Genomic DNA, 12,568 nt, shown 5'->3' with positions numbered 1-12,568 from the left:
AGGTAAGATAACATTTTACAGCTTTCCTTTAAGTTCTTTCTGTTACAGCAGTTTCCTTTGGCCCAGGAGCTCCTGTGTAGAGCAGAATTAGTGTGTGAAATTACAGTACCTTCAAAAGAGCATTCATCTTACATAGACTACTGACAGCCTTTAACTTAACCTCAATATACAATATACACCATTCTAAATCAAACTCAAAACAAATGTTCTGTTGAAAGTGAGGAACTGAGGGCTGTGATTGTTTCAGGAATACCATCATGAGGTGTGTCCTAATTGCTAGCTAGTCATTGGAAACTTTCCACATGACAAGAATTAATGTGGGTGGTTGGCATGATGTGGTTCGGAGCATCAGACACAAATAAATAAAGATTCTTTGGCTCCTGTAGCTCCAGAAAACCGCACTTTAGTTTCACTATCACTTAAACTTCATAAGACACAAAGCACAAAATGGAAGAAAAAAGAAAAGAGCACAATGTATTTGGTTGGCACGCTACACAAACACAACATCTGAGATCTGTATGGAATAATTAATGAACATCCATTTGCAGTTACAACTTTAATGCTTCATGTTAACATTTTATTTAATGTAACATTTAGGCTATAGCAAAACATTTATGGATATATAGGATAGGATATACTTTATTTATTTATTTACTTTATTTTAAGGGAAATTCAGTCGTCCAGCAGCTCACACTTAAAAAACATAATTCCAAATACAAATTAGCACCAGTTTAAACTAAACTGACAGCAGAACTGATGCTGGTATCAGTTTTAACATTTGACAACAAATGCTTTATTCTGGGAGAAAATATCATTGGCACTGGCAGAAAAGGACTAACTTATTGTGTGGCTATGAATGTGTTTAGAAGAAAATGGCTGAATTCACTTTACACTTTAATGTGCAGTAAACTTGTTTGGTGCTTGGTGGATGACTGGGAGTTTGGGATAAAGTAACAGGCTGGCTGGCAGCACTACTTTTTTTATAATGTAACACACGTAGCTTACACATTCCCACTTACCCCTGTCACGGTTTTTATTTAGTAAGGGGCCCCATGAGGGAGATTCCCGACGTGTCATTGCAGAGTCTACGGGTTTCAAGTTGTGTCGCTGATATGGAGCGATATCAGCCGTCTTTGACTATCCAGAAACAGGAGATTCATCCCTCCTCCCGACCTCAATAACTCTCGTACAGCCCCTAACAACAGAAAGAGTCCCACTTCTGTCCGCAAGGAGGAAGCCGCAGCTCGGTCCTTTACCCACCCGACTTTATCAAATCAAGATGAAAACGTTATTTTTGTTGCTTCTCTTCTGTCACGTTTCATCAGCAGGTAAGATCACATTTGAACTCTTTAAGCTCTTTGCTTCACTTTCCACTCGGCTCTGCATTTGACTGCGATAACGTGAGCCACAGAGTGCATTTGGCTCCTGTAGCTCCAGAAAACAGCACTTTAGTTTCACTATTACTTAAACTTCATAAGACTGACTTTATATGTTTTGATAGAATCATAGGCTGCTGACTGAATACATCAGATTCATGATGGGTCTTTACTGAATGTATAAACTGTGTTTGTCCTGCAGTGAAACACTCTCTGAAGATATTTCGAACTGGATCCAGTGGAGTCCCAAACTTATCAGAGTTTGTAGGATCTCTAGAGGTTGATGGAAGTCTGGTCGGTTACTGCGACGGCAACAAAAATATAGTAGAACCAAAACAGGACTGGATGAAAAAAGATATTTGAAGATGATCCTCAGCACTTTGAGTGGTACACTCAGGAGTGTTTTCAGAGAGGGCCAAACCTATTTAAAGTGTGGATTAATAATTTGAAGCAGCGCCTCAACCAAAGTGGAGGTAAAGTATTTATGTATATTATATTTTACTTTTACTACTAAAATGATTTGCAGCCTGGTTTGTTGTTTGACACACAGATATAGGATAGCTAACACGTGCATATTAATGAATTTGAGCTTGGACTGCATCTGAGACTGCAGGTGTCACACAGGTGTGACTTTGTTTTAATAAGAGTTTAATGTGCATATAATTCAACATACCCACTTTGTATACTGCCACTGACAGTCATCTGTCAGTTCATACAACAGTAGCTACTATTGTAACTTTTAGCTGTGGAAAATAAATTGGGTTTCATCACTCAGATAAAGTGCACTGATTATCTGCTCTTGAATCATGATCACACCACAAGACACAAGTGTCACACAATGCACAATATTTATAAGATCATCTTTCCACTGGAGATTTCATCTGTATTCTGTACATTGTTAATTACAGTCTCTGTTTCTGTCTCTGTCTCTCTCTCAGGTGTCCACATTTTACAGGACATATCAGGATGTGAGTGGGATGATGAGACTGGAGAGGTTAATGGTTTTAATCAGTTTGGTTATAATGGAGAAGACTTTATATCTTTTGACCTCAAGACATTGACATGGATCGCTCTGAAACCTCAGGCTGTCACCACCAAACTGATGTGGGACACTGACAAAGCTAGAATAGAAGTCAAGGAATCTGACCTCACTAAGACTTTCCCTGAGTTCCTGAAGAAGTATGTGGACTATGGCAACAGCTCTCTGCAGAGAAAAGGTAGAATCACATGACCTGATTTAGTTTGATGAACACAACAATGTTCCTATAATCTGCTCAGACTGAACTGCCATTGTATTATTACTCCAATCAGTTTGACGTTATCTTATTTTTGGCTGTTGAAGGTATTATTTGATTTAGCCCTGACCAATCAGTAGAGTCTGACAGTTGTAGGTGTTCTACATTACTTTCCATCAAAGCTGATACTGTGATAGCCAGACAGTGCACCACTAGCATGAGGTAATAAGTTTACACAGATTGTATAGATGGTATCATTAAGGTTTTAACAGTACTACTATTACCAATACTGCTTATCGATCCATTACTTTAATCTTATCAGTTCTTTTATTTTTCATGATATATATAAATCGATAGATAGAACTTTGATTTTGTCCAAATGTTGTTATCAGAAATGTTTAGGTCATCCAGGTTTTTATGTCCTTAAGGCCTTTGATCATATCTGGTAAAAAAAATGCCAACTAAGGGTAAAACTTCTTTAAGCAGCTTATTTAGGATGGGGTTTAAGAGACAGGTTGATGGCTTAGATGAAGCAATTGTTGAAGTTGATTGGTGGTTGACAGCAGAAAAGCAGTCTAAATATATATATCTGGGTTTACAGCTGTTAAGATTCCTGTGTTAGAAGAGACATCAGTACCTGTTGAGAGCAGGAGGGGATTCATTTAGTCTCTAATAGTAATGATTTTATCATTAAAGAAGCTCATGAAGTCGTTGCTGCTGAGAGATAAAGGAATACATGGCTGGCAACAGTGCTGAAAGATACCTGGTTGTTTCTCTTTTCCTGTTAATGATGAACAGTAGGCTGCTCTGGCATTACAGAGGCCCTTTCTATATGCTTTAAGACTATTTCTTTCAAATTTCTTATTTGCTTTAATTCACAAGGTTGGCGGTAATACCATCGGGTTAACCTCCTATGTTTTAATTTTTAATTTAACATATTATTCATGGCACAGCCAGGTCTCAGTAAGCCTAAATAAATCTGTATGATAATCTGATATTAATTCATGAATCAGTCCATATTTAATTATTTTATTTTGTGCTGTTGCAGAGTTGGTTTTAATTCTTTTTAGGTTCATGTGTTTAACTCTTCTTCCCTTTACTTCCTCTTTAAATAATTGAAGTGGTCAGGGGACACAGTCTCTGTGGGGTTCTGGGTGGGTATCTGCTCTAACTAAAGTGCAGAGAAGCGTGTAGGACTGCAGCTCTGCCTCCTGCTCTCAACTCTGGGTTGTCAGGTTTTAGGTTCAGTAATAAACAGTCAGATTTGTATATAAGAGAGCTGCTCTGTCCAAAGTGGGATGGATGCCGTCTCTCCTAATCAGACCAGATTTTCCCCAGAAAGTCAGCCGAAAGTCTATGAAGCCCACATCATTTCTGGACCCCACCTTGAGCCAACTGAGGAAGGATGACATGCAGCTGAACATGTCATCACAGTTCATCATTGGTTTAGTTAACTCTGTGTGTGATCGAAGCTGCTAGCATAGGCTGCTTAACATACCTGAGGTGGATTACTGCTTATCTTCTACCACCATCAGAGGTCATATACTGACATGTTTTTTTTTTTTTTTTGACCTGACTGACTTTGACCTCTGTAATTTAAAATGACTCATAATACAGATAGATGCAGCATGTCTTTAATTGTTTATATCTGTCCCATTTTCTCTTTCCCTGATTCCTCCCTCTTGAATTTGTCTTTCTCTACCCCCTATCTGGTTTCTTTCTCTCTCTCTCTCTCTCTCTCTCTCTCTCTCTCTCTCTCTCTCTCTCTCTCCAGACCTTCCCTCAGTGTCTCTCCTCCAGAAGACTCCCTCCTCTCCAGTCAGCTGCCACGCTACAGGTTTCTACCCTGACAGAGCCTTGATGTTCTGGAGGAAAGATGGAGAGGAGATTCATGAGGACGTGGACCACGGAGAGATCCTCCCCAACCACGATGGATCCTTCCAGATGACTGTTGACCTGAACCTTTCATCAGTCACACCTGAAGACTGGAGGAGGTACGACTGTGTGTTTCAGCTCTCTGGTGTGAAGAACGACATCGTCACCAAACTGGACAAAGCAGAGATCAGAACCAACTGGGGTAAGACTGGAAATAGTTTTGTCTGTCTACTAAAGCTAGACCTCCATCATAACTACAAAGTTTATGTCCTAAAACTTGTGTTGTCAACTCCACTGTTATGTAGCTGTTGTCAACTGTAGAAGGGTTGATGGGATTCTATCAGTTATGACAGCGTTGTACTCTTCAAAGTCCTCTATAATATCTGGGGACACAGTGACATCAGTACAACACACAAGCATGTAAGTGGGAAACAAGATTCTTAGCTCTGAGCTCTCAAACACATGGAAGTGTCAAAGGAATCCAGAACTATACTTTTCATGTGACTGAAATACATTCTGTTTCTCACTTTACTGTCTTATTCACACAATCTGCTCCTCATACTTCAATACTAAAGTGAATCCTGTAAACTAAACACATTTATTTCCTTCCAGTGGGAGAGACAAAGTGTGAATGTTCTGTTTTGGCTCCAGTTTCTCCCTCAGAGTTTTCTGCTGGTGCTGTTATTGGAGTTGTTGTAGGACTGCTGCTGCTCGCACTCTGCATCCCTGGACTCTTCATCTGGAGAAGGAACAAAAATGGTGAGTGAAGCCATTTTTACTCCACTGGATTGAACATGTTATGTACTTTACTATACTGTATATACTAAGTGAAAGAGTTGCTCTCCTACATTTTTATTCAGAGCAGAGATCTGTGACATTCATGAGGAATTTCTTCCTATGAATGTGTTTTATTTTGTGTCCTGTCATACATTCTGATTTAACTTTGTTAATCTCTCATCTGTATTTCAGGATTCAGAACTGCAAACAGTAAGTTTTTTTTCTAATGAAAAATAAAATATATTTGTTTTATTATTTTATTATGAAGACTTTAATGTCATTATTTACTCCTGAGTATTAGTAATCAATCATTCATCTTCATACATTCCTGTCTCTCATTTATAATTATATAATTTAAATTTATTTCACTTAATATTTTGCTTCTAGCTTCAGATTCCTCATTGCCATTGGACAAAACTCCAGCTCCTAACTGATCACAGTGAGTATGTCATTGTTTCAACGAGGCTGTGCACATATTATGTTCACCGACATAATGTACAATATCCTTCCCACCTGAATTACATGCAGCTTATTTTTATAATTTACAAAAACATTCTGCATGAGAAAGAATTTTCTCAGTCCATCCATTATAACTACAGGAAGCAGATGGCTCTGGGGTTTTATGATACTACTCCAGAAATCAAAAGTGGAAAAAGTTTTCAGATCCTTTTCTTAAGTACATGTACCAAAACAACAATGTAAGAATACTCTGTTACAAGTCAAAGTCCTGCATTCAAAATCCTACTGTATTAAAAGTATTCGTTATGATGAAAAATGATACAATATTACAGGTGGAGCTAGTTTTTACTGCTTTATGTACAGTTTATATATATAAGTATAAAGTAGCATAAAATAAAAATAAAATGAAGTTCCACCACTGTCAGAAACAGATAATCACTTAGTATAAACTTAGCATGAACTTTGATTTCTCTTTTCATTTATTAATCTGTTTTTACAGGTTCCCTCTGAAGATAAAAGAGAACTCCAATGACGTTACTGTGGCATCCAAACCATTTCTTTTCCAGAGAGCACTTTATTCTCATTTGTAGAAGACTTTTTTATATTATAGTATAGTTTATATTATTAGGTACTAGAACTCATCTTTCTTTGGTAATTAGGAAGAAGTCCAGTCCTGGGAGACACAGTCATATCCAACCCTTTATTTCTCACACCATGGACTTCTGTATGATGTTTCTTTTAAAACACTGCACTACTAATGACTGCACTGAACCCCTGTTGTCTTCCAGTTGTGTCACAAAATCTCAGTGTATAAAGATCACTGAATGGCTTTGTCCCAACATATATCACTGACTTGCTTGTACAGTATGTAACACGTAGGCCTACACATGCATGCACACAGTTGAGGGATCACAATATTTGTTTCATGGGATTTTACAAAACGGTTTAGACAGTGCACTCAAGTGAGCGACTCATTGTGATGTACAGTATAATGCTAAAAGACAGCAGCGCTCACAGGTGTGTTGAAATACTATGTTCAAATGTTTAGTAAAATGATGTTCATTTAGGATCTTGATCCAGTGTTTTTTTTTTTTTGGGTTACTCCTTAAATACGTTTCAACAGACTGCTTCTGTCTCTAATGATGGTGCTGACAAAATAGTAATTTTAAATGTTGTATTGACGTCAATGACTGGAATTTAATCTCTGAATGTGATGGAAACATTTCTTGATCTGAGTTTACGAGGAACAAATGTCTTACTGCAACAGTTTTATTGTTGTAAGTATCAATTTTCTGTTAACTGATAATAAAAATCATTATTTGGATTTAAGTAAACTGTCTTTGGTTCTTTCTCCCCTGGTCATTTTTATAAATGTGTTACTCCCCACAACCCCTGGACATCTCTGGGACCCCTGAACCCGACCTCAGGAAACAGTATTAAGTGCTTCCTAGAATTAGAAATTTCCCATGATCCTTTGATGATATATGGGAATGAGATGTTCAATTGCAACAGTTTCGTCTTACAGTCTACTGAATAAGGACATCAAATGTGAATAAATAGAAGTACGTCAATCAGGTTTAACTTTTTACAAGGAAATCAGTGATCTGAACTGATGGAGATTTAAAAAAAATAGTACAATAAACAGCTTTTGTTAGTCTGTACCTTGACTATGGCCACTGCTCATCTTTGTCTGTGCAGCTGACATACTACTTTGAATAAGCTGAAGCTTTCTGATGGTCTGAAGTCCCTGAGTTTGTCTGTATTTGTAAGATGATAAAAAGCTGGTCTTGTCTTTATGTGGCTATTTAGACTAACATCAGAGTCAACTGTAAAGCCAAACGGGGTACCACAGGTCATATGTATATATAGGTATTTGAGAAATGTATGTTATGAAGGACAGCACTCCCATCTAACTCTTTAACATTGCCACACAGATGCTTTGGGCAATATGTCCTTCTTCAGCGTGCATTCAGGCAATTTCACAATGACTATACGCAGGTGGGATTAATTCTAAGTTTTTACAACTGGCACAACAAGTACATCCCAACAGGGGAAAGTTTATGTTAAAAATATAAAATGTGTACTGAGGAATACATCCAGTAATGCAACGTATTATTACATTGCATCATAAAAAAGTGCATCTCCCGCATTTTGTAATAACAACTGCAATATATAATCATTATTCTAAAATGTGGGGGAAATTATTACATATTGTGTTCAAGCTGTTTAAAATGTGTGTGTTATTACATAATGGAGAAAAACTGATTGCATTTTATTGAGCAAATACGTAATGCAGCATCATTACATTATGGATTGTTGGGTCAGGTCTGTTGAAATAAGACTTGTGTAGGAAAGGGCCATGGATCTTAAAGGCTCTTCCTGTATCAGAGCTTCATTTTCCTCATTACAATCAAACAAATACTAGTAGGTCCAATATGTCAACATGTGTTAAGATACACAATACACGTGGTCACTGATTTAACTTGAAGGTGTTGCAACCCCTGTGAAGCTTTGGTGACCCCTAGTGGGGGCCGGGAACCCTAGGTTGGGAGTGTTAAAGGAGAAAAAATTTAGTTCTTATACACACATATTGTATTCATTTCAAGTCATAAGTCAAATATAAAGTACCATAAGATGGTCAAATTTCACTGCTGCCAGAAAGAGATGAATGACTTTACTTAAATGAATAATGTCCGATATCAACTCTAATAAGTTTCTAATAGTTTTTTAACTTTTCAGTTATTAATTTCAATTGACAGATTAAAAGAGTGAAGATTAAAAGAGGACTCCAGTGATGTTACTGCGGCATCAAAACCTTTTATTTTCTACAGAGTACTTGTTTCTAATTTGTAAAAGTCTTTTTTAAGTGTCAGTCAGAGCTGACAGAAGCATTAATGTAGAGAGAGACACAGTCATGTTCAGCCCTTTAGTTGTCACATGATGGATTTCTGTTTGATGTTTCCACTTTGGAAACACACTAATGAATCCTCTGTCTGCATTAAACTCCATTGTAAACTACTGTCTTTTTTAGATTAAAGATTAAAAGAGGACTCCAGTGATGTTACTGCGGCATTGGTGGTTTGTGTTTGTATCTATCTACAGATAACCTCGCATTCTAGTGGACCTCAGCCTCATATTTTTTGTACACATGTATGACTGTGTGCTCAAGGACCTCTCGTGGTTGTGGTGACCCACAGCAATGGTGGGCAATATAGCCAAAATCCTCTATCGCAATATGAGGAATTATAACTTTCTATCACAATACAGTAACTGAAAATGTTGACAAACAGCACTGAAAATGTCCTTTATTGAAAAGGATAAAAAGGCCAGAAGAATCAGGGTTAGGGTTGTGCAGCATTAGGGCACTGGCACTTTTTCTGTACAATTCAGGCACTGCTAAATTCTGAACCAATTTTCAGAAAATCTGTTTTTTAGAAACATTAGAAATTGGTTATTGGTTCCTTATTAGTTCCTCTAGTCTATGCATCTTATACTATACTAGTGCAAACCCATACATAACTATGTATGAATCAACTGTTAAATGGATGGTTTATTTGGTTGCTTTCTTGTTCAACAGAGAAGTCCAGTGACATGACCGTGCCCATCACTGCTGCAGCAGTTGTTCTTGTACTCATCTTCATCACTGCAGTTGGACTCATGGCTTACAAAAAGAAGAAAGGTGAGAGAGAAAATGGAAAGATTTCAGTTCAGTATCTTTTAGTCTTTGAGTTGAGGCTTTTATCCAGGTTGCACAACAGAAACAAGCATCAGTTCCCTGCACCACAGAATTTAAAGCAACCAACAGTAAGCAGTGTCAGGCTCAGAGCCTGTGAGTCATGATAATTTGACCTTACCAAGATGATGTGGGAGAGAAGTGATGAGTAGTTTTAGTGAGTAGAAGAGAAGATCATATTCACTGGGGATAAGGTGAAGAAATGATTTGTCTTTTGTTTTGATTTCAGCCAAATGCCCTCCATCTCGTAAGTAAAACCTGTTTTTATTTATTTTCAACTGATCTGACACACACTTTATGCTGTAGATTAAACAGGGTTTCACATTATTGTGCAGATGAACTTTTAAAGACTGTTTCCTGTATTTACTGTTTATAAAAGTTGAGTGCAGGATGAGAGGACTTTCACTGTTTGACGCTGTTTGTTTCTGACCTTACAGCTCCTGACGACGGATCGGAGCTCTCTGAGAAACTGAATCCAGAGACCTGATTGTGAAACGCACTCAGTGAAGTTCCTTCATATAACACGTGTCACTTTATTTAGCTTTACAGAACTTAAACTGACTAAAACATGCCTTCCTGTCACAAAGTGATGTAGTAGTTTATGGCTTTTATAAGTAAATGTTAAATGTAATCGTTTATTTAACAATAGAAATCTATAATTAATATTCTAAATCTAATTTAAAAACAATTTGCTTGATTATTTTCACAAATCAATTCTATTTCCTTTACCCTTCATTTTACATTGATGCAGTAATGTTTTCAATTAAATTCCTTAAATTACTGTTTTTGATCATGTTAGAATAATATTTTATGGTTTTAGAATAACTACAATAACTATAGGTTTCTGTAAACACTGTATACAATTGTGAAAATCACCTCTTGTTGAAAAGATGATATATATATATTTTTTTTTATTTGGTGCGACAGGTCAGAGGAAAACTTTCTCATACCACAGGTTTTTCAAACGAGTAGCTAGACAGTGATGGTGGTTGGACTGCTGAGCGGGCCATTGCATTCACATGAAGTTGCAGTTTAGCCTGAGCAGACACAATGTAGATATAAAGCCATGTCATACAGCAAAGTATCTGCTGTTTGCTTGAGTGAATGAAGGATTTAGAGGCAGCTTAGGTTAGGTTGGGTTAGAGATGCAGTCAGTGCGGTCAGTTATGACGGTACAGTCTGATACCCACTGTAGGGCTTGATGATAGGTAGAGACATCATTTCACATGAATACTGGGCCTGATGAAAATAAATAAATAAATGAAAATAAATGAAGGTCAAAATCAAATGTGTATATCTGTACACATAAATGTGTATGTGTAATGATGATAAAAACCTTCTTTAGATCTTTCAATTATTATTATGCAATTAAGAATTATATTTACCTTTTATTTTCCATTTTTCTACAACAATAAAAAAAAAAATATTTAATATTTGACTTTTTTTATGACTCACTGATTTTTGTCGTTGTTGTTGTTTTGGAAGTAGCATAAAGGGAACGATGGTTGAAGGGGAAACAAGCATTTGTTGAGGGAGGTGGTGTCGTTTAGAGTGATAAAAAGAGAGGCTGTATTTTCACCAGTTTGTCACAAATAGATGAAGAAGCCTGTGTGTTATCATTACATTTGTAACACTGTTCTTCAAGTGCTGCATTAAATGTAACAGTTTGTGTGATATGTTACAGTAAAATAATTCATAAATACATTGTCCAAAAAGCCTAGATAATAAATATTGTTACTGACATCAAATATGAATGTACTTTACTAATGTACTTTAGGTCCCAATATGAGGAACTCATATGAGGAAAATTTCCCTTAATTATCTAAACAAACAAACAAACAAACAGTAAAATAAGTCCAAATTGTACATGTAGTTTGGGACTTGACAGAAAACGCGTGTATGTTTCTTTTAGGCCACGCCTACCGTAATAAACACTCTGACAGTGGCTCCCTTTACCACGATTCAGCACTCTGTGGCTCACATTACAGTAGAAACCACAGCGGACCCAGCTCGTTCTTTACCCACAAGTCTTAACCAAAAACACAATGAAAAACGTCTTTTTGTTGATTCTCTTGTGTCACGTTTCATCAGCATCTTAGTTGTACAGTAAATAGACCGCCATCACATTGCTTTGAAAACCTGGAACCACTAGCTGCCAGTCAGCATGTAATCCATAACTCAGGTCCTGGTTAGACTTGTTTGCTCTGTCCAACACAAACTACTCATCATACTGAGAAATTCAAAACATCCATCTATATTCAAAATATCCTCACAATTACAAACACACAGGAAAAGTACAGCCTTCATTTTCTTCATTGATTTCTTTAAATAATTTAACTGAATGGGCTTAACATCCATCTGTACAGGTTTCAGTCCAAGAATCACACCTTCACACTTAAGTTTTGTGTTGTAATAATAACATACTAACTACGTAAGATTCTTATATTGTATCTGGAACATTTGGAACTAACTTTATCCACCTCTCTAGACTAATGAAAGTTGTCAGTTTTTATGATGTTTGCTAAACATTAGCCAGTCAGGCATTTCTTATCAAACACTAAAGTTTTGCAGTCAGTAGAAAGCAACCGTCATACCTGGCTCTAAAAGGCCTTTTACTACTAGATGACACAACAAGGGTTGCAATAAGCCCGGAGCTTTCAGGCTCCCTGAAGTTTGGCAGCTTCCCACCTTTCCCAGTTAGTAATAGAAGTTACACAATAACTATGTTTCAATGAGTTCCTGGTCAGTCTTATGTGGTCACTCAACTGCATCCAATGCTGCAGGTGTTTTAGCAGGTGACATTTTATTTTAATTGTATGCCTTTATTAGAAAGCAGCAGTTAAGGGAATAAGGAAAATGAGGGGGAGACAGACACAAGAAAAGTCTTCAGATGGCCCGACCAGGGATGTTGTAGTTCATGGTCGACAAAAGAAAAGAATGTTTAACAGAAATTGGGTTTCATCACTCATATAAAGAAAAAGTACACTTATCTGCTCTTGAATCATGAACACACCACGAGATGAAGATGAAAATAGAAGAGCATAGAAGTGCATCACACACTGCCCAATATCTGTGAGATCATCTTCATCTGTACATCTTCATCTGTACATCGT

The 12,568-nt window shown here is 37.0% G+C and overlaps 1 pseudogene; it reads left to right on the top strand.

Annotated features, from left to right (window-relative positions):
- Positions 1-1,121: 1,121 nt before the first annotated feature.
- Positions 1,122-10,200, top strand: LOC127359582 (major histocompatibility complex class I-related gene protein-like; annotated as a pseudogene).
- The last annotated feature ends 2,368 nt before the right edge of the window (positions 10,201-12,568 follow it).

The sequence above is a fragment of the Dicentrarchus labrax genome, unplaced genomic scaffold, assembly GCF_905237075.1.
Source record: "Dicentrarchus labrax unplaced genomic scaffold, dlabrax2021, whole genome shotgun sequence".
NCBI classification, from domain to species: domain Eukaryota; kingdom Metazoa; phylum Chordata; class Actinopteri; family Moronidae; genus Dicentrarchus; species Dicentrarchus labrax.
This window is presented reverse-complemented; position numbering and strand designations above follow the sequence as displayed.